Here is a 22865-nt window from a genome sequence, read left to right as displayed (position 1 = left end):
ATCTGGGTCCTTGCCCTTCCTATTCAGTGCCCTTGTCAGACAGAATGTGCTTTAGTCCAAAGAAAGTGGCACACAACCACTCAGTGCTTATGCTCTTCCTTCTGTTTGCAGTGCTTTTTGTTCACACTTCCAACTTCCACCATCCCATCCATTCTTTACAACACATGACAAATAACATATCTTCCATGAAGCCTTCTGTGCTTGCCTAAGACAGGAATTCTTTCATCCTCTTCTAAGTTACATGACCCTGAGAGCGCTCTTATGGCACTCAACACGTGTTAACTTTTTCTCATGGTCATTTGTATCCCTCTCTTACCCTCTTTACCTACACATAGCAGCACAAGCTCTATTATTATAATTTTTACATACTTCAGGAAGATCTAGTAGCTAGCAAGTACTTGACAGATACTTACTGAAGAAGTGATTTTTTTAATTTGTTTTTACAATGTGTTACTATTACCACTATCATTTATTAAACAGAATAAATGTACCTTTGGAATGTAGTCTGCAAAGTAAAATTCAGTACACAAAATCCTATTTTTCCTGCTGATTTATGTGAGCCCCAAGGACCACGTCCACTGTGGTTGTAGGAAAGAAACAATAGCCAAGATTCAATATATTTTAATATGATTGCGACATGCTGCACTGTTCTCTACTTTTAAACTCTGAGTACTAAACTTCTGCTAAATACTCAGAGATGTCAGTAACTGGCTTCTCACCCTGTTCTCCAAACCAGTAGAGGTCACTCCAGAAGCTAAGATGCAAGCTTATTCCTGGACAAGTTTTAAATTTCTTTTTGTCTTGTTTCTAAGGTAAGATTCTCCTTGGCATTAGCAAAAAGTATTTTTAAGGAATGAAAATAAATGAGTTTTCCCCCGCAGCGAGCCATTCAATTTAATGAACAGTAGACTTTCTGTTTAACTGCCGACTGATCTTACTGTAGCAAATACAACTTCTGTGATAAAATGCCTTGGAAACAAGCATTAATTAATCTGAGAAATCTTTGTATTCATTACGTCCTTTGCTTAATTGGATTAGAAACCAGGTAATCATATGCATTTTCTCAACAATCCAGAGAGCATTTTGGTCATCCAGAATGAAATTTACTTATCAATCCATACACTACCAAAATTTTTAATGAAGATCAGAAGCTGGAAAATATATCTTAAGCAAAAAGCACAGAGATTAATAACTTTCAGAGAAAATGTAGGTCTTTGTTCTGTGAAGAAAAAATATCTTACTACGCAATACAAAAAAAAATTGGCAAACATTTCAGCTCTCCTAAGATAAAAAAAATTACTATTAAAAAGAACTTTTTAAATGTGAAAAATAACTCAAGCAGGTTAGTTTATTGTAGGTTTCACGTTGGTATTCTGGTCAATATCTTGTCTTGACATGAGCAGCATAAACAGCATGCTGCCTGAGAGCCTTTCTCCCACACAAGGCATAAAGAATGTTTCATATTTTAGAGGAGGAGAGAAGGCTCAGATTTGATAGTTTTATATAAAAAACAAGCTGGATCATTTCAGCCATAACAAAATAACGAGACTGCAGATCATCTGAGAATATAATCTTGTGATGTGTGATGATTTAGAAGCAAAGCACAGAGCAGTCACGGGCTCTGGAGAGGTTCCAAAATATTTCTGGTTTGCAATATAGGATTTCAAAATAAGATATTTTACTTTTACCACAGATGCCCCTAACATGAAATATACTCCTAGAATGAAGATTAGTGTGTCTTAACTATAATCTAATTAGAACATTATTATAATGGTTACAGCTGTATTGTTACTAAACCTGAAGTGAATCTAAAAATGAATGCAGTATGCATATGTTAGGAAGAATTATGACCAATAAACTGAAATTTTTCTGTAAGTTAGACTTCTAATATTGATGGAGAACATGACACTAACTTTCCTTATGTCATGAAATAAAAATACAGGAAAGTTAATTTTCCAAAAGTCAGAGTTTATTGGAAAATATGCGTCACTTGCGTACAACTACCTATCGTCGTTATGAAAGGCTTTGATCAAGTACCACTATGACACACTGCATTCTCTGATATAAAATGAAATTGTACGGGAGAAAGTAAATGAAAATTCTAATCCTATTTTATTTACTTATACTATTTGTAACATGTGGCAATATTATTTTTGGCAAGGAAAGAACCCTAAACTACCCAAACTCTAAAACAGAAGATATTTATTACGGTTAGATATTTCACAAAAGTAGCAGGAGTTGTTTCATACGATGAAAGCACACACATTAGTTATTCACTTCAAGCAGTTCAAAATTATGAAACTCAGGCTATGTGTGGCTTCAAAAAGTCATCTACATGAAATAAAATTCTGTGAGATGACTAAAAATATTAGAAATAATGTAATAACAAGTGGGAAAGGAGTAAGAATACTTATTTCTATAAGACTGTAAGAATATGAGACATATACTAGAATACTAAAATACTCCATATAGCAGTGCAGTCAGATTCAAAATATAGATGTGGCTGAAAGAACACATTTGTAAATGGGTTATATTAGAATCTAGAATTAGTTACTATGGACAATAAAAGGTTATCTCTTTTTCCCATGTTATTTTTTATTTCTAGTGTTATTAACGTGCATAACATCTACAGTGTTTTGTAACATATACAGCAACACTGATGTAAGTACTGAAAGGTAATTCATCTTGTAAACAGACAAGGTAAATTTACAGTATCAATAAATATAGTAATGTAGGAAAATGTATTTTCCTCATGATTTTTCTTAATAATATTTTCTTTTCTCTAGCTGACTTTATTATAAGAATACGAATATAAAACAAATAACATACCAAATGAGTGTTAACTGACTCTTCATGTTATTCGTAAGGCTTCTGGTCAACTGCAGGCTGTCACTGGTTAAGTCTGGGGGAAGTCAAAAGTTATACATGATTTTCCACTCACGGGGTGTTGGGGCTCCTAAACCCCATGTTGTTCAAGGGTCAACTCTAATTCTCTACATTATTGGATTTAATTTGCTAATAATTCATTGAATTTTTTTTTCATCTATGTCAAGAGATACTGATCTGTAGTTTTCTTTTTGTAATATCTTTATCAGGTTTCAGTATTAAGATAATGCTTGCCTCATAGAATGAGTTAGGAAATATTCCCTCTGTTTCTATCCTAGTAAAAGGTTATCTTAATGTATTTAACATAGTAACTTATTAATAGCATGACAAATGCTACTTTAAAAACATTAAAACAAAAATCATCACCATGACTGGTGCTCCTCAAGAACAAGGCATCTTTGGCACATTCATATAACCTCAAATGAAGAAAGTATAAGCACGCTCTAGATGGTCATTACCATCCCTGAATGGTAGACCTTTCTGGGCTGTCAGCCAGAACGGACCTCCTGGGTATGTACTGGTAAATTCTCCAGCTCCAGTGTTGGGAAGTGTGGACACAACAAGACAACTGTCCAATGCCCATACCAAACCAGCATGTGTGGGCTGTGACATGTATCATTAGATTCTGGCATCCCCCAAAACTTAAGATACTATAACTGGGGATGGACAAAACAAGCCAGTTGAGGCATCCTTAACCTTAAACATCTTGAGAGAAGACAAGCCCACAACTTTCTTTGCTAACTTGTTCCAGGTACTCATATAATTCAAGATCACAAAACTTCTGACAAAAACATAGGGAAAAAATATTTAAAGCGAATTTAAATATTTCTATTCCTTTATAATAAAACTCAAAACCTAATTGTATATTAAAAACTACCACGACAGATACGTAACAAGCATAGGTTCAAGCATTGCCTTTGCAAAGAAACACCAAAGGAGATAGGAATTCCGTTACTCTGAATACAAAGCAACAGAAGCAACGAAATAAACTTACACAATTACTGACATCAAGAAAGTACATTATTTACTAAGCAGATCACTGTATCTGAGTTCCAAGTTATGTTAACAACAGAATACCACCAAGACAACCTCTGCCTTAAAAAGAAACAGAGAAGTGATATTTATCAATATTTACCAATTTATCAATGTTATTATTCAGTATTTAGACTTCACAAAGAACTGTCAACGGAAGTGTCATACTTCAGGAGAATGAAGGATGAAAAAAACTGAAGAGTCAGAGAAACTGAACTAAATAGTTCTTTGTTTTATTTCTAAATTATGGCATCCACCTTGTTAGTCACCCAACAGACTGCTTTCCTGGATATCTCAGTCAATGACCAAGAATTGCTAAGTATGTGTTTTACCTAATAGCCTCAAGTCACAGTTCCTTACATAGTACACTGTCAGCACGGCCGTCAGTCACAGTGAAGGAACATCACACACTCCCCCTCACCATCCCTTTGGGACATTAGGCCATGCCGTGCTCATTCCTTTCTTTGCCAAGCGGAATGCCTTAGTAATATGCATCCACACCCTGTTGGCTTTGCAACAAGTCAAACCCAGCATCAAGGATCCAACTCAGATCCTCTATACAGCAACAAGTGTAACAATCAGAAATTTCTAAAATGATCCCTAATCTTGCATAAAGCTAAGATACATCTTTTGCTTAGATCAAAAAAGCCCAACTTTTGGAAATAACTGCTTTTTTTAATCTCTGATTATTTGCAATGATGGTTACTTTTGATACATACTTGACAATTAGTATTTAAACAGTATCTAGGACAGCTAGAGCTAAACTCAGATTTTATATATCCAGGAGTATATGAAAGATACTCAGTCTTTGCTACTATGATCTAAACTTCCTTATATATATTTTTTGACACTGTCAGAGATTAAATTTTACAAGCTCTGTCCTTATACCTCCTAAGAGGGCAACAATATTGGCAGTGCTTATTCTCACAGTGATAAATAACTCTGTATCCTTGCCAAGAGGGTGAGTGAAAAAAACGGGGGAGGTGAGAAGATTGAAAAAGGAGGTAAGGTCCTGGTGTTCATGTTATCTTATCTTTGAGGGCAAAGCCCCTTGAACTAGTCCAAAGGAAACTCGAATCCAAATTAATAATAATGCACAGATTTTACCAGGTCACAAGAAAAATACTTTTTTTCTGATCCCAACTTCAGAGCATAAAACTAATATCTCATTGGTATAATACATTTTGAAATCAACTAAGTTTGTATATAGAAATACACATTTATTTCTGTTTTCTGGTACTAGTATACATGAAAGGTTTCACTGTGGATATGCCGAAGTCTCCCTAGAAGAGTTTTTATTTTTTAAAAGTTCCTTTAAAAAAATTAAATACTGGTCCCTTTGATCAAAACTAACTTCAAATAGAAGACCAAAGAATTTTATAACAGCCCAAAGATTTTAATGATTTTCTCTGGATCAGCTGGCATCAGAGTAAGCCTATACTGACATGGGTAAGAGAAACATGTAAGAGTATTAGTTATACGAGCAGACCATATCCATTTTTTTGTTTAGAATTTTAAAAAAATAAACTACTTCCATTTCAAGTATGAATTTGGGAATAAAACAAGTTACCTCTCCTTGGCTCTGGAATGTTTGAATTTCAAATTTCATAAAAGTTATCTCTAAGATGAATACTAAGAAAAGATTCCTATTTTATTTTTCATCTACTTTTATACTAAATGTTTAATGCTAACATCTTGGTGTCACTTTTTTTTTAAGACAAGTGATTTTTTTTTTTTTTAAATAAAAGTAGAGGGAAAGAGGCAAAGGAAGACCAGCTAGGGTAAAATCTTGTGCTAAGCAAATAAAGAGAATATAGTTCAGGTAGTTTTAATATGCTATGAACCAACTTCTTTTTCAAATAAACTCTCTAACATGGAAGTTTATATTTTAGATAATATGGATATAAGAGTAACATCTCCACTCTCTCTGCTCTTTACAGATATATACATACAAGCTAACGTGCGAAAGCAAATTATCTCATCCATGAAAAGCAAATTTAATCTATTAATGTTTTTGCTTGACTCTTAATGTTTTTTATAAAATGATTCAGTCTTAATTTTATATTTCACTTCAAACTATTTCATAGCTAAGTTTTTAAGGAGAATACAAGTGATCAAGAATCAAGGAGGAAAAAAAAAAAAGAATCAAGGAGAAAGGGTGGAGGGCAGTGTTTTTTACATCAAAATAAATCTTAACATTCTAAATTCCAGTCAATATTTTTTACTTTATTCTAAAACTCTGAAGTATAGTTTGAAGTTTTTTAAAGTACAATTGTGTTTCTGTTTTTAGCATTCCTGCTATGAAAATCTAGTTCTGTGGGCTGAGTCCTGCACACTGTCTCGTATCCCAAGATCACGTCACTGCATATGGCGGCGATACTTCATTCTTGCTCCCACTACCTCATATGTCAATACTCAGACATGAAAGCACTTTCCTATCACTCTGCTATTTTTCTAGCTCACATTCTTTAGTGAAACCTCAAATAACCAAATAAGTTCAACAAAAGTTTACTGAAGCTTAGGAATATAGTATGATTGCCTCTTATTTTCTACTGCCTCATAAGTTCCGAGAATAAAATTAAAAGGAACAATTTGATTAATACATGAGTCAACCTCCTATAATTAACTTTAAGAAATCTCTTGTACAGAAAGAGAGTTTAACATATGAGGAAACTAAAGCCAACGGATATAAAAGAGAGGAGTAACAGAAGGCAAATGGTAAAAGGAACATGGGAAATGGAAAATGGCCGTAGTATTGGGGTGATAAATTCAAGACACACACAAGTAATGGGGATGAAAACAAGCAAGGCAGAAATGGAGGCAGTGAGAGGAAAATTGAAAACTGGAGGAAAAAGAGAAAATACAACACTGAAAATAGATAGGGCAGAAGAAAAGTTAGGTATTTCATGCTGTAACCTAATACAGCATGGTAATCTTTGCTTTTATAAATAAAAACAATTTATTTGCTTTGCTTAATAAATAAAAACAATTTATTAGGAGAAAAAAATACAAATGAAGAAACTACAACATTCCACATATCTACGGTTACTGCAGAGGTATAATTAAGCACTCCTGTACACTAGCTGAGCGCCGAAGAATTGATGCTTTTAAACTGTGCTGTTGGAGAAGACTCTTGAGAGTCCCTTGAACTGCAAGGAGATCCAACCAGTACATTCTGAAGGAGATCAGCCCTGGGATTTCTTTGGAAGGAATGATGCTAAAGCTGAAACTCCAGTACTTTGGCCACCTCATGCGAAGAGTTGACTCATTGGAAAAGACTCTGATGCTGGGAGGGATTGGGGGCAAGAGGAGAAGGGGACGACAGAGGATGAGATGGCTGGATGGCATCACTGACTCAATGGACGTGAGTCTGGGTGAACTCCGGGAGTTGGTGATAGACAGGGAGGCCTGGCGTGCTGCGATTCATGGCGTCGCAGAGAGTCGGACACGACTGAGCGACTGAACTGAACTGAACTGTACACTATGGTTCCTCTTGAAATTCCAGCCTACTTTCTGTGTAACCCCATAACATTCATTGTAATTGTGAACACACAGGAACTTGATTAAAGCACATTAGTAAGAGCTTATGAAAAACAGAGGACTACTGGACTACCAGAGATGGGAGTCAGCCTCCTCTGACCTATGGACAAGGGTCATATTGAGTGCTAACTCTTGTCTGCCACCATGCACCCACTCCTCGCTACTTCTCGAGGTGGCAATCACCACCTCACTTCTTCATTAAAATAACCTCTTCCATCTGCCAAAGAAATAAAAAGGCACCAGATAATGGCATCCTTCCTTTTAAGAGTTCCTTAGCTTTGCTCTATACAGTCTCATAATACTTGAAACAGATGTAAATCCACAAATGTAAACAAATGTAAATCCACATTTTCCCAGTCCTTTTGTCTCCTAGACAATTCAAACTGAAAACAGCAAGAGATTTTGGTTTAGAGAAGACAATCTCTGATACTATGATACCTTTACTGTTACCTACAGAGCATTTATTCAGTCTAAAGATCAACTTTGGGACAAAATGAAAAATAGGTTTAACTGTACATTAAAATAACATAAGAGAGATGGAGGCTTTCAAATAACCTAATCATCAGGAAAAAAGAAAACACAGCTTGAGAAAAAAGAATTGACCGGAAAAAAAAAAAAAAAGGAAAGCCACTAAATCAATTACTATTAAATCTTAAAGAAATGTATATAGATCATTTATAGAGTACAAATACTAGATTTTTGACTAGACAAAGTCAACTTTTTAAAAACGATGCCATCCCATTACTCTCAACACAGAGATTCCCCCTTGCCTACCAGAAGGGTTCCAAAGGGTTAAAAAGAACCTTCCCAATCATGCTCTTACATAAATTCTCAAGCCCAGCCAAACTATTCTCAACTTTATCACTTACATACAGTTTGCTCATATTGCTCCTTCTCTCTCCCTACTCACCTCCACGACATTGACAAAGCTGAATTCTACCTATTTCTTCAAGGTACAGGTAAATTTCCTTTTCTCTTTTTAGACTGCTCTGCCTCACAGAGATCATTCTCTCTTCTGTCTACCAAACAACTGGTTTCTATAACATGTATTGGATATTCACAGTGTTATAATAGCACATTTTTTTTGTAGTGAGAATAATTAATGTTCTTGTTTAATATATTATGTACATACATTCTCAAAGACAGGATTCCTACACCTTGCTGACATATTTAATCAACTTCAGGACTGTTTTGTATTTGTGCCCACACCCTTCCTCTGGGATAACTTTTCTGATTGTTGAGTACACCTTTAATTTAGCATTTCTTCTCAGGAGGTTAGGTGAATAGTGAACACTCTTATACACTTGAAATTTTCTTAATTTTGCTATCATTCTGGAATAATACTTTAGCAGAATACAAAAGTCTATCTATTCTAACAGAACTTTGAAGCTGTTAGTTCTGTCTTCTGGCATCTATGTTGCCAATGAGAAATCTAGTATAGGTCTAACTAAGTCCCTTTAGGTAAAGCCTTTTTCTCCCAACTGTTTTCGTATTTTCTCCTTTGTTTGCTGCAGTTCTACAATTATTGTTTCTTGATGTGGATTTAGCTTTATTTACCCTGTTTAGTGTGGGGGTAAGGGGTGCTTCTGTGGTGGCTTAGGGGTAAAGAATCCAGCTGCAATGCAGGAGACTCGGGTTTGATTCTTGGGTCGGGAAGATCCCCTGGAGAAGGAGATGGCACCCACCCCAGTATTCTTGCCTGGGAAATCCCATGAACTTTCCAGAAATCCCATGGACAGGAGAAGCCTGGAGGGCTACAATCCATGGGGTCACAAAGAGTCGGACACGACTTAGTGACTCAACAACAACCCTGTTTAGTACCCGGGTACACTTTTGATGTGATGACTCATAGCTTTCAGCAATTCTGGAAAATCTGAGATATTACCTTCTCTGCTCTTTGAACATACTTATTTTACAACCTTCGTTAAAATTGCATAGTAGTGAATTCAACTCTAATTAAAAAAAATTTTTTGGCAGAGGGGGAGTTTTAAACTTGTATTTTTGGTACTGCAGGCTCATTTTTTAATGGGAGTATTTTTTATTTTGTTTTAACCCAGTTTTCCTTTCTTCCCCTCTCCTGACAATTGTTTTTGCAGTTGCTTGCACTTGCTCCCTCTCCTAACCGGATTTTGTACAATTCTTAGCTCTAAAACAGTCCAGACGATAACATTTAAAAACTATACCTCTACGGTGATATTAGGGATATATAGAGCCAGCAGACAAAATAACTCAGTTTCTGATCATTAAACTGTGCTTTTATCCTACTTTCTCCATTTAACTCACAGCTTCTAACAACACTATGGTTTCCCAAAGTTGGCAGTGCTGGCAACTTTTCAGGCTTCAGACACAATAATGGAAATCAGGCTGGGGAGAAAGGGTTCTCCTCACTCCATTCCTTCCTTTAAGCAATAAGCTTGGCTCCTTTCCCATCTTCTGAGGAGCAGCTGAACAACCTTCTGCCTTCTGGCCAGGAGCTTGGCAGGCTAACAGTTCCGGTCGTACCAACAACTTTCTATTTCTGATCACTTTCAGGTCATCTGAAATGTTTGTTTTGATTTTGAGTCAGCTATGACATTTTTGTTCTCTTTTTATATTCGGCCACTGCCATGTGGAGGATGGTGTTGAAACAGGTCATTTGGACCAAGCCTGACCAGAACTCTCCTGTGTCTTTTGTCTGAACCTCGGTGCCCAGTATGGTGACAAACATAGAAGAGATTCTCAATAAGTAACTTTCACACAAAAAGTACAAATAAATGTGTATATATGAAAATATGTCAATGGAATCTTGAATCACAATAGAGGAGCACTAACACATTCATAAACAATCATAGTAGAATATGTTTTATTTGCTCTGATTAAAAATAACCATACTGTGCATGTCAATCACATGAATGTGATAACTTCTGTGTAATTCATAATAAGCTTGAAATAGTTATAATTTTAAGAAAATGAGTGAGCTAATTGGCATAAAACACTAACCATAGTGTCTGATTTATCTCTTCCTGAATCCCTTTGTTCTCTACATACAATATACTTATGGTGATATCATTCTAAGAAAAGTTTATCTTGAATCAGAAACAGAAATTAACATGCATCAATCCATACTCATTTAGCAAATTCATTCACATATCATTCCCAGAAGAAACTCACCCCAAGAAGCTTTTTTGTAAGAGGAGTATACTCTAAGGAAGAAGAAAAGGTATTCCAAAGCACACCAAGAAACAACAGGATACAATACATTTACAAAGTGTAGTACAATAACATCACAGAAAGTAGAGCTATTATCCCCAAGTATTCTTAAAGAAAGGAAAAAAAAAAAAAAGGAGGGGAAGAAAGAAAAAGAAAAGGTCAAAGAATAAAAAAATCCATCCAGGGTCTTGAGCACTGGCCAAGAGAAAATGGTCTTTGATTTTGGAAATGGTCTTCTGATTTTATTTTTCACTGACATATGCTTGGTACAGAGAAAGCAAGTTCATTAGATTATTGATTTCAAAAGAAATAATGTTTAAAAATACCCAATTGCCTTTAATTCTCTGTCCATCATAGGACCTCTCTGACTTAGAAGTTTACCTTTTAGGAGAATAAACACAGCAAATGGAAGTGTATTGTTCTGCTCTGAGCTAGTTTTGTTCCCACCATAACATAAAAAAATTGACATTATACTTCACAAATAAGTCTTCAGTTACTACTGGTTAGTAACTGTGTCCTTCCACCAGCAGACAAGTGTCCTTCCACCAGCAGTGATGAAAGTCCGAGGTTACTGCACCAAAGTACAAACATCTCTACTTCATTTAAAACTCTGTACATTCAGCGATTAGTAATTTCAGCACAGCTACACTAGGTCATCAAATTGTTATATCATTCAGTTTACAGTTGGAAATGACCTCAGTGGTCATCTCTTTTATAGAATTCCTAATCTCGTGACTGTTAGCTGTTACCTGATGAGCCTACTGATATCAGAATTCTCTAGAAGATCCATTAAAACACAGATCAGTGGGTCTTCCCCTTCCCCACTCCCCACCAGATCCTGATTTGTTAGTTTCAGGCTAGGGCCCTGAGATTTACATTTCTAACAAGCTCCTAGAGGATGCTGAAACGGCTAGTTGAGGCGCCAACTTTGAGAAGCACTGCTCTAGCTTCTTTCCCTTTTTACTATATCCTACAAAGCTGATGGGTGTTCTTTGGAAGGAATGATGCTAAAGCTGAAACTCCAGTACTTTGGCCACGTCATGCGAAGAGCTGACTCATTGAAAAAGGCTCTGATGCTGGGAGGGATTGGGGGCAGGAGGAGAAGGGGACGACAGAGAATGAGATGGCTGGATGGCATCACTGACTCAATGGACATGAGTCTGGGTGAACTCCGGGAGTTGGTGATGGACAGGGAGGCCTGGCGTGCTGCGATACATGGGGTCGCAAAGAGTCGGACATGACTGAGCAACTGAACTAACAAAGCTAATCAAATGAATTCTCCTCAGACCAGACATTTATGTAGTATCTACCACTCTCTTACTAAAGCTACTCCATTTAATGTTAGCCCCTCTATAAATCAGATTCCTCATTCATTCTGACCTCATCTCTTGTCCAACCGAGCAAACCCTTTCACAATTCTGCTACTTCTATTCACCCTCTGCAAGGAGGTTCTCTTTTTCTGCCAATAAATTTTTACTATTTTCTTAATCAATGGTTATTTATTCATTCAGTAGTTCAATAAATATTTGTGAAGTACCACCATAGTGGGTTCTATGGGTTAGTTACTATGCTTGGTGCTGTGAAAAAAGCTGAGGTCAAATCTTCCATAATTAACCTTGAATCAACACCAAATACCCCATGACTCTAAATCTCTCTTAGAAATTAGATTCCTTAAACAATCAAAAACTTCTGACCCCCCAAAAGCATTTTGAAGTGGTTTTTCCAGAAGTGGAAATGGATATACAATTAACTTACTATACTCTCTTTCCTTATCCTCTTATAAGGGCTTCCCTGGTAGTTCAGCTGGTAAAGAATCCACCTACAATCAGGAGACCCCTGTTTGATTCCTGGGTCAGGAAGATCCTCTGGAGAAGGGATAGGGGATCCTCTTATAAGTTAGAATCTACTGTAAAAAGAGTTAAGGGTTTAATAAAAGATGCCATTACATATAAGCTGAATAGATTTGCAATATCTTCTTCTCACGTAATAGGCTTTAAAAAAGTAAGTGCTAACCCAGAGGGATGGTATGGGGAGGGAGGAGGGAGGAGGGTTCAGGATGGGGAACACATGTATACCTGTGGCAGATTCATTTTGATATTTGGCAAAACTAATACAATTATGTAAAGTTTAAAAATAAAATTTAAAAAAAAGTGCTAGTAATTACAAGTTGATGCTTGGTATTCTCTACAGATAAAAGAAAACTGAAATATTTGAAGGCAGAAAATAAACCTTACATCTTGTTGTCTCTGGAGTTTCACAGATCACACAACAATTGCTCAGAAGTTAGACAAAAGGATGAAACTACTCAATGCCCTTTAAATTTTTCATATAAAATATTTCTATAGATAACACTATAGCAATACATATTTAATGGTAACATTTTACTCACTCTTTTGAATCAAATATTTCTTAAATCCTCAAAGTCCTATGAGTACATTTTAAAATTTGCTTTTACTCATGCTTACTTAAATTTTAAATAATATTTATTCATATTCTAGCACAAATCTGAATGAAGTCATACAAGTTATCCAAAACTAATAACCCCATGGAATAAATGGAATTATTAATGCTAAAAGAAGCTTTCACACAGACCCAATTAAATCAATGTTATAATTTTATTAAAGCATGACAGAAGAGTCCATGTAAGTGCAATAAAGTTTAATGGAAACTCAGTCTGGTACTAAGAGTAGGCATTATATTCAATGAAAACATAAATTATAAATAAAACATAGTCTTATAGAAGTCTGTAATGTCTCAGAAATTAGCTAACATATACTTATAATCAAACTTATGCATTCAGAGTTTGCAGATAGCTACAGTGATGCTAGATACTGCTTATATAGTCTGCATCTGAAAAATGAAGTTATTCTTTAATTAGCTATTTCTATGCCGAAGTTAATGGTTGTTTGAAAATGAGTCTCATTACATGATTCTGTAAATGTACTCTGTAATAACTAACATTACCACACAGCTGTATAAACATATTTACTATGACATATTCTTCTACCACAGGTGTATATTTTCCATTCTGAGCATTACTAACATGTATTTCATACTAGCCTGATTTGGAATTAACATTGAAGGGAAGAAATTTTTCTTAAATCATTCAACTAATACTAAAATAAAATGTTAACCCAACAGAACACTTACTATGTCATAATCCATTTTTGCATTTTTATGTTCCAACTTGTTCCTAAAAGGGTTTATGGCAGCTATTTAATTTCTTTATTTTAGAAATATTAACAATTAAATCCTCATCTAAAATGTCAATAAGATCAGCCTCAACATAAATTAGGATTTGCATTTACCAGCATACATCACTCACAGCATGAGTATACTTAATATTTTTCTAGTAACATAGTAAAATATAGTTTAATAAGGTTAATAAACTATTCCAATAATATAATAAGTAGAAATCACTTTATTAGGACACGAGCTCCTGAATAAATTAAAGATAAATTATTCCTTCTAAATTTAATATAAGTACCATAATAAGAGAAAAGACTTCAGAAATGAACTTTTAGCCTCTTTTGAACATTAAGAATGCTAGTATTGGGCTTCCCTGGTGGTCCGGTGGTGAAGAACTGCCTTGCAGTGCAGGGGACATTGGTTCAATCCCTGGTCTGGGAAGATCCCGGATGCCACAGGGCAACTCAGCCCATGGGCCACAAGTACTGAGCCCTCACGCTCAACTACTGAAGCTGGTGCACCTGAAGGCCGTGCTCCACAGCAAGAGAAGCCACAGTTAGAAGCCTGCACCCTGCAACTAGAAAGTACGCCCCTGCTCACCACAACTGGAGAGACCCCACACACAGCATCAAAGACCCAGCACAGCCAAAAGTAAAAATCAATCAATTTAAAAAGAATGCTAATGTTAATTGAGAATGAAAAAGTCTAAAAACATGTTAGTATATACATAACAATAAATGGCTCAGTAATGACTTACAATGTAACAGACCAAACACTGAATGATCACTTAAGAGCAGAGGCTTAGGAAGGCTCCCATAAATATATTTTGGAGATAACTTTTTAGCTTTGGAAAAATAAGAGACGAAAAACTTCACAATGGCAGGTAATCCAACACCTTCCATGTTTCAAGTGATTTCTAAGGATGTGTAGGCCTTTATCTAAAGGACATGAGAATATTTTTCAGCCAATGTCCAACAACTATTAGCTTCATCTTCCCTGATTAGGGAAAGGAATAAATAGACTCTTTTTCCTTTCCAGTCTAAATAACACCAGATCTTTAAAACCAGCTTATGGAGCTTTTGTTTTCTCTCTCATCCTAAAGGGAAAACACAGTAACTCAGGTACTTGATAAAATAAAAAGCTATGTTCCAAATTCTTCACGTTATTGTATTAGTAGTTATATTTAAATATACAACTTCACATTTTAAAACTTACTTAAAAAAAAAAACCTACTGTTTACAATTAATCACAGCAACATATTTACCCATTTTTCTTCGCTCATATTGATTCTTGCATTTCACACTTTCCATCTGGGTTCACTTTCTTTCCAGTTGAAACATATGCTTTTGTAGCTCTTTTGGCAAAAATCTTTGAATAGTATATATCTTCAATCTTTCCACATTTCAAAATGTCTTCTTTTCACTCATACTCTTAAATATTTTCCTCAGTACTTTGAAGACATTATTCCACAGCCTTTTGGCATCTGTTAAGAAGTCTGATGGAGAGGGCAATGGCACCCCACTCCAGTACTCTTGCCTGGAGAATCCCATGGATGGAGGAGCCTGGTGGGCTATAGTCCACGGGGTCGCTAAGAGTCAGACACGACTGAGCAACTTCACTTTTGCTTTTCACTTTCATGCATTGGAGAGGGAAATGGCAACCCACTCCAGTGTTCTTGCCTTGAGAATCCCAGGGACGGGGGAGCCTGGTGGGCTGCTATCTATGGGTCGCACAGAGTCAGATACGACTGAAGCAACTTAGCAGCAGCAAGAAGTCTGAAGTGAAGTGAAGTTGCTCAGTCGTGTCTGACTCTTTGTGACCCCATGGACTGTAGCCTACCAGGCTCCTCCATCTATGGGATTTTCCAGGCAAGAGTACTGGAGTGGGTTGCCATTTCCTTCTCCAGGGGAATCTTCCTGACCCAGGGATCGAACCCAGGTCTCCCACATTGTAGGCAAACACTTTTACCATCTGAGCCACCAGAAGTCTGGGGTCAATATTAATTTTCATTCTTGGTACGAAACCTATCTTTCGTCTCTGGTCACTGTTAATATTTTCTCTTAGAGACGACTATTTCAAACCTTTTCTTGGCCCTTCATCCCTCTGACAAATCCTTCTCTATCCTCATGTTGGGTTCATGACCTGGGTATCTATTTCACTACACAAACAATCAGAAGATAACTTCCAAGGCTGCCTGTCATCACAGCTACTCACCTACACAAATTCATTTTCTGCCATCTCCTCTGGAGGTAAACTGTTCTCATATCTAGGGCTAACCATGACATATGTGTACGAGATACCATTCCTTTTACCTACTAAAGAACACTGTCAAACAATTTTCATTTTCCTCATAAAATTTTCTCTTTCTAGTGGACTATTCCCATCAGTTTACAAACATGCTTTTACTTTTCCCATTTTAAAATAACAAAACAAACCAAAACCTCTCTTGGTCCACATTTCCCTTGAGCTATTGCCCAAATCTCCAGACAAAGCACCTAACTTCAGCTCCCCCTCAGTTCTCTGTTCATATAATTAGTTGAGATAATAGCTTATTTACAATAAGATCATAGTTAACCTAATTGGAATCATATTGTGATCAATTGAGATCATAGTTCACTAATTTTATCTTGATCTCCTTTCTCTGATTTTTCAGGTGAATTATTTTAATGCACTAAAAGTACACTCTGGAAGGAACCAAAATGTCTTTCAGTAGATGAGTAGATAAACGAACTGCTGTACATCCAGACATTGGAGTATTATTAAGCCCTAAAGACGAATGAGCTGCCTGGCCATGAAAATACAGAACTAAGGGATCTTAAATTCATATTAGCAAGTAAAAGGAGCCAATCTGACTGGTTCCAACTATATGACATTCTAGAAAAAGGCAAATCTTTGGAGACAGTAAAATGTAGTTGCCAGGGGTTGAGGCGAGGAGGGAAAGATGAAAAGGCAAAGCACAGGTTTTTAGGGCAGAGAAAATACTCTATATAATACTATTATGATGAGTACTTATACAAACCCATGGAATGTAAACACCAAGAGTGAACTGTAATGTAAGCTCTGGGCTTCAGGTGATTACGATGTGTCAACAAAGGTTCATCATTTGTAACAGCATACTACTCTGGTGGGGGTACTGAAAGCCGAGGAAGCTGTGCATGTGTGGGGAAAGGGGTTGTATGATAAATCCCTGTATCTTCCTCTCAATTTTGCTGTTAATTTAAAAAATTGCTCTAAAAATAAAGTCTGTTGTTTTTTTTTTAAAGTAGGTTCTTGGTTATTTTGGGTGTTGCTCTCCAGTTATGTGTCATCCAGTTTGCTAATTTGTTGAGAGTCACTACTTTTCCATATTCTGACTAATCCATTACTAGGATTTCCAACAGAAGAAAGAAAACAGAAGTACTGAAAATCAACAAACTTAAGAGTGCAGTAAAGTCAAAACCACTCATCAACTAGATTTCCTTTTTAGGTATCTCATATATCATAGATAATAATCCACATTAACTGTATCATGTTGAGTTTGAATGTACGATATAAATTCTTCACATATATTATCTCATTTAATCCTCATTGTTACCTGTAGAGGCAATTACTATGACTAACCTCATTTCTCAATGAGAAAAATAAAACTTATCTTAGGTTATACAATGAGAAAGTGGCAGGACTGACCCCCAAACCTAGGCAGTTTGAATCCTGAGCCTAAACTCTTAACCATTGTATTATCGATCTCAATCTCAGGATTTATGTTAATAAGGAAATGTATACTATCCAACACATGAATCCTATTAGTACTTTTAGGAATTAAACCACTTGAATTTTACTTATTTTAATTAATCTTACTAAATTCTTAATTATACAGTATATACTTTTATTAAACTTCATAATAAAATTATTTGAATTCAAAGTCAGAAATCTTTGAGGGTGTTAAACAATTGCTTTTTGAAATTTTTTCTTACAGCAAAAGCCAGCTTTATACAGTACGTAACACTGAATTTCCTCTTGCTTTAATTAAATACCCTCATTCCTTCAAGGCAGACAATATAATACAAGGCCCTCACCCTTTGCAGCGAACACATAATTAAAATGGAGATTTTATTTTGCATACTCGGTCCACATAAAACTCAGAATTAATGCTCATAATTACTCTCAACCATTTTTTAATTACTATTGACCATTTCACAACTTGAAAATCACAGATAATTCCTCAACTTAGAAGACATGTTCTAATTTTCTCAGGCAGATACTGAAAGCAAATCACCTTAAAAAGTATCTTAAACTTTTTCTTAGCATTAGAATCTGAGACACTTTTTTCTTGATTTCCCCTCTAAAATCAATAGGTTGAAATTTAGGGGAGAGAGCACAATGACATAGAACGACTGTGTTAAACTTAATTTCTGTGAACTTTGGTTTTCTTATGGCCTTACTGTCGGAATCAACTAAAAAAGGCTATATTCATATAAAGTGTTATTTTACATAGAAGCTGCTTTGAAAGGTATTTATAATTTATTTACTACGAAAACATTTAAGTCTTTTTTCCAGAAACATTAAAGACTAAACAGTACAAGAGTTAAACTAACTCAGCATTAAGTGCGTGCTTAGAAAAACCAGAATAAAAACCCAAGTACACTAACTGGATAATTTAATTTAAGCTAGTCAAAAGCTGAGCTCTGATATATAGGAGACAGATGTAAGGGAATGAAAGTAATGTAATATAGCCAAACCTGATGCAACCTCACACATTATCTGTTAAAAATGAAAACCATATCTTTCACAGTGAGCTGCTCTGATGTGTAGGTCATGAGATGACATGTCTAAACATGTTTTAAGCCATTAGGCATTTTTAATTGAAAAAGATTATTATTGCTATTATTAAACTAAAAATTCAGCAGGAGGAGAGTTATAAATTATGAAGTTATAAATTATCTAAGAATTTTCCGTTTGTTTTTCAACAGAATCACTTTTACTCTTTAAAGAACACTCTATGCCACATTCTTAAAAATAAAGGTGAAACTTCAATAATTGTGTTTCCTTCTCTGCTGTATGACCTCAATTTAAAAAAAAAAATTCTCTTTACCACCTCTGAAAAAGAAACTTTGATACTGGTTTAAACTTTTATAATATATCAGCTAGTATGGACTTTTTCCATTCAAAACAAAGTTTATGTCCCTGCAGTTAAATTTCTTCCATCTACTAAGAGCTATAATCCCTGAGAAAGTGACCAGAACTTTACAAATAAGATTTAATAAGAAAGCTTATGTTTTTCCTCAAAGAACATGGCTAGTGAAAATCGGATGTCAACAATTCATCTGTAGGACATCAAGACACAAAGCCAAAGAAAAAATGACAGTAAAAATGCACTACTGACTGAAGATTTAAGACTTGGATTGAAAAAGACATATTCTTGTGATTCAGATTAGATATAGAATGTTTTTGAAAGTAAATCGAAAATGGTATACTCTTATTTTTAAGGCATGTGTAGTTTGACTAAAACTCCCCAAAACTTTAGCCTCTGAAAATACAACAGAGTAAATACAATAAAACTGGTACATATTTTTAAGATATAAAAACATTCAAATCAAAGTGAAAGCTATGGATGTTAAGAAATGTTTCCTCAAAGGAATGGGGTCTACCTCATTATTTCTGGATTTAACTATAACTATTAGGTGCAAAATTAAATTATTCATGACAGGATCATTGAATTGCCTCTCAGAAAGTTTAATAAAGCATCCTAGAAATACAGACCAACTCCCTATAAATTTAAGTGACAGATGCTTTTTCAAAAATACACAAAACTAGATGCTAGCAATATTTTAACTATTTTAAAAACAATTTCATCATTTTCTTATTTTTAACCAACTTTACTGAAATATAATTTAATACACAATAGAAAGTACAGATTTTAAGTATATAGTAGAATGAATTTTCACAAATGGATAGATACATCCATGTTCCTACAAACCCAGTCAAACTACAGAATATTTCCAGCACCACAGAAAGTTTTTTTGTACCTTCTTATAGTCAATCTCCCCAGTGTATCCCACTCAAGGCTACCAATGATCTCATTTCTGCATTCATACAGTACTTTTGCCGGTTCTAGAACTCTGTAAATGGAACCATATACTATACTTGTGAGCATGTGTGGTCAGTCACTCAGTCGTGTCTGACTCTTTGCAACCCCATGGGGGTTGCTAGGCTCCTCTGTCCGTGGGATTCCCAGGCAAGCATATTGTAATGGGTAGCTATTTCCTACTCCAGGGGATCTTCCCGACCCAAACCTGTGTCTCTTGCATCTGCTGCATTGGCAGGCAGATTCTCTACCGCTAGCGCCACCTGGTAAGTCATACTATACTATGGTGCTTTGCTAATTCAGATGACACATCAGATTCTGATTTCATGGTGAAGTATTACGTGGCCACATTCACATTTCTTTGCATTTGTTCTGTTAATGTATTTACAAATAATTATAGCCTGTGGAAAATACCAAACACTGGAAACCTAAACGTTATTAGACAGTATGGGAAGTACATAATGTTCGGATCTCCTAGCAGGTTAATAACATAACATAGAAACACATGTCTGAATCGCCAATTTAAGAACTTATTTTGCTATTGAAACTTGTTATTTCTTGGGACATCACTCATTGGAATTATACAAAGTGGACTATGTGGATAAACTTATTAATATTTATGTTGTTTCCAAGAATGATTCACAATAAGCAGTAGACAGGACTAGGAATACACACTAAAACACGGTAAGAGCCACAAGCAAGACTGATTGGGAACCCTTTTCTCCTCTGTGCTCCTATCCAGGTTCTCAGAAATGTGCATCTTAACCTGTAACCCCCTGGGTCAATGGTTCCTGCTTTTGCTCTGGACTCAGTATCAATGAACTCCTTTAAATCCACAATCTCTGCCTTGATTCTTAAACCTTAATTCTAATAGGAGCATTGTAACTTTCTCCATTTTGCTGATTTCTCCACTATTTGGCGTCTGATAAAAACAAAGCAAACCCCACATGAAAACACTTCTCCTTAGGTTCCCTATCGACAACTGCCCACCCCGACCCCTACCCGCCCTCCCACTGATTTTCTGCTCTTGGCTCCCGATCATGTGGTTGATTGAAACCCACATGATTTTGTGCCCCCCTACTTATCCCCTTCATTTCACTGCCAGTTCTTAATAAATGTATGATTACAGTGTAAGTATATAAATACAGTGTATAAATATATTTTTTATTTTTACTCCTCTGCTTTCTCATTTGCCTTTCACTACTCAACATATGAAACCCTAGTTTCCACTTTTACCATTCTACAGGGTCTGGTCTTACTAAAGGTTGCTAATGAATTGGCAAATGAGACCTCTTTTCAGTTCTTACTCTACTTGATCTTTGTATAGAATTTGATGCCAAACTAGTCTTTCTCAAAACTCTCTTCTAACTTGGTTTTCTAAGTAGTATTTCATCCAGGCTTTTTTTTTTTTTTTTTTTTAACTGCATATTGCTTTTTGCCTTTTTGTTGGCTTTTTGTTCTGGCCTCCCCTTTAAATATGGGTTTTTTTCAAGGTTCTAAGTAAGTCCCAGCCCTTTCATCTAGAACACTCTTCCCGAGTCATTTTAGCTAACTCTGACCTCAATGCAATGCGGGAGACCCGGGTTTGATCCCTGGGTGAGGAAGATCCCCTGGAGAAAGGCATGGCAACCCACTCCAGTATTCTTCCCCGGGAAATCCCATGGACAGAGGAGCCTGGTGGGCTACAGTCCATAGTGTTGCACAGAGTCAGACACCCACTGAAGCGACTTAGCAAGCAACAAGTGAATCACTCAGGCTTCCCTGGTGGCTCAGTGACAAAAAACCCGCCTACCAATGCAGGAGATGCGGGTTCGACTCGTGATCCAGGAAGATCCCCTGGAGAAGGAAATGGCACCCCACTCCAGTATTCTTGCCAGGAGAATTCCATAGACAGAGGAGCCTGGTGGGCTACAGTCCATGGGGTCACAAAGAGTTCGACATGACTGAGCAACTAACACTAACACTAAGCTCAGTTGACTTCTAAATCCTTATCTGTAGCCTCAGCTCTCTCTTGACCTGCTGATACAAATTTCTGTCTCCTGAGTATCTTTACCTGGAAATGAAATAGCACTTTAACTCAACAAGACTAGAGATGCAGGAAGTTATCTTTGATTATCCATTCCTTCACACCATATTCAGTGGGCCATGATATCCTACCTATCTACTCTACCTTCAAAATATTTCTGGAATCATCTCACTACACCTTTGCTCTGAAGTTTCTCTGCTTCAGCTACAGATTGTTCCCTGAATGAGCCATGCTTCTTTCTAATGCAAGACCTTCAAAGAGGTGTTCTCACTTCCTAAAAAGATGTTTTCCCCTCTACTCTTCCTCACTTTGCTAACTCCTGCTGCTATGGATTGAGTTGTATTCCCGTTAAATGTATATGTTGAGATCCTAATCCCTAGTTCCTCAGAGTGGGACTTCATTTGGAAATAGGGCTGATGCAGAATAATTCGTTACAATGAGGTCATATGAAGGAGCGTGGGCCTCTAATCCAATATGGCTGGTGTCCTTACGAAAAAAGTGTGTGGACACAGACATGCACACAGGGAGACTGTCATGTGAAGATGAAGGCAGAGGTCAAGGTGATGTGTTTACAAGGCAAGGAACACTAAGGACTGCCAGCAAATCGGTAGAAGCTGGGAGAGAGGGATGGGACCCATTCTCCCTCAAAGCCCTCAGAAGCAACCAACCATGCGGACACCTTGATCTCAGACTTCTAGTCTCCAGAACTGTGAAACAGTTTCTATTGTTTAAGCCATGCAGTCTGTGGCACTTGTTATGGCAGCCCTTGGAAACTAACACATGTAGACATCACTCAGATCTTAGCTCAAATGTCACTTCCTCCAGAGAGTTTTCCCTGACTCCCTCAAAATGGACATGGTCTCACAACACTCTTTACTCTTCTTTTATGGCATTCATCAGACTTGTCTGCATGACTCACTGTACTGGTTTTTATCTCCT

General features: G+C 36.3%; 1 protein-coding gene across 2 annotated transcripts in view; it reads right to left on the bottom strand.

Moving 5' to 3' along the window:
• Nucleotides 1-22865, bottom strand: part of DISP1 (dispatched RND transporter family member 1) — a 221730-nt gene that overhangs the window by 84007 nt on the left and 114858 nt on the right. The window contains exon 2 of one of the 2 annotated variants that reach the window (XM_027564516.1): nucleotides 2830-2902. The exons of the other annotated variant lie outside the window; for it this stretch is intronic. The gene's annotated coding sequence lies outside the window, so the exon portion shown is untranslated. The remainder of the gene's footprint in view (nucleotides 1-2829; nucleotides 2903-22865) is intronic. 2 annotated transcript variants of the gene reach the window in all.

The sequence above is a fragment of the Bos indicus x Bos taurus genome, chromosome 16, assembly GCF_003369695.1.
Source record: "Bos indicus x Bos taurus breed Angus x Brahman F1 hybrid chromosome 16, Bos_hybrid_MaternalHap_v2.0, whole genome shotgun sequence".
NCBI classification, from domain to species: domain Eukaryota; kingdom Metazoa; phylum Chordata; class Mammalia; order Artiodactyla; family Bovidae; genus Bos; species Bos indicus x Bos taurus.
This window is presented reverse-complemented; position numbering and strand designations above follow the sequence as displayed.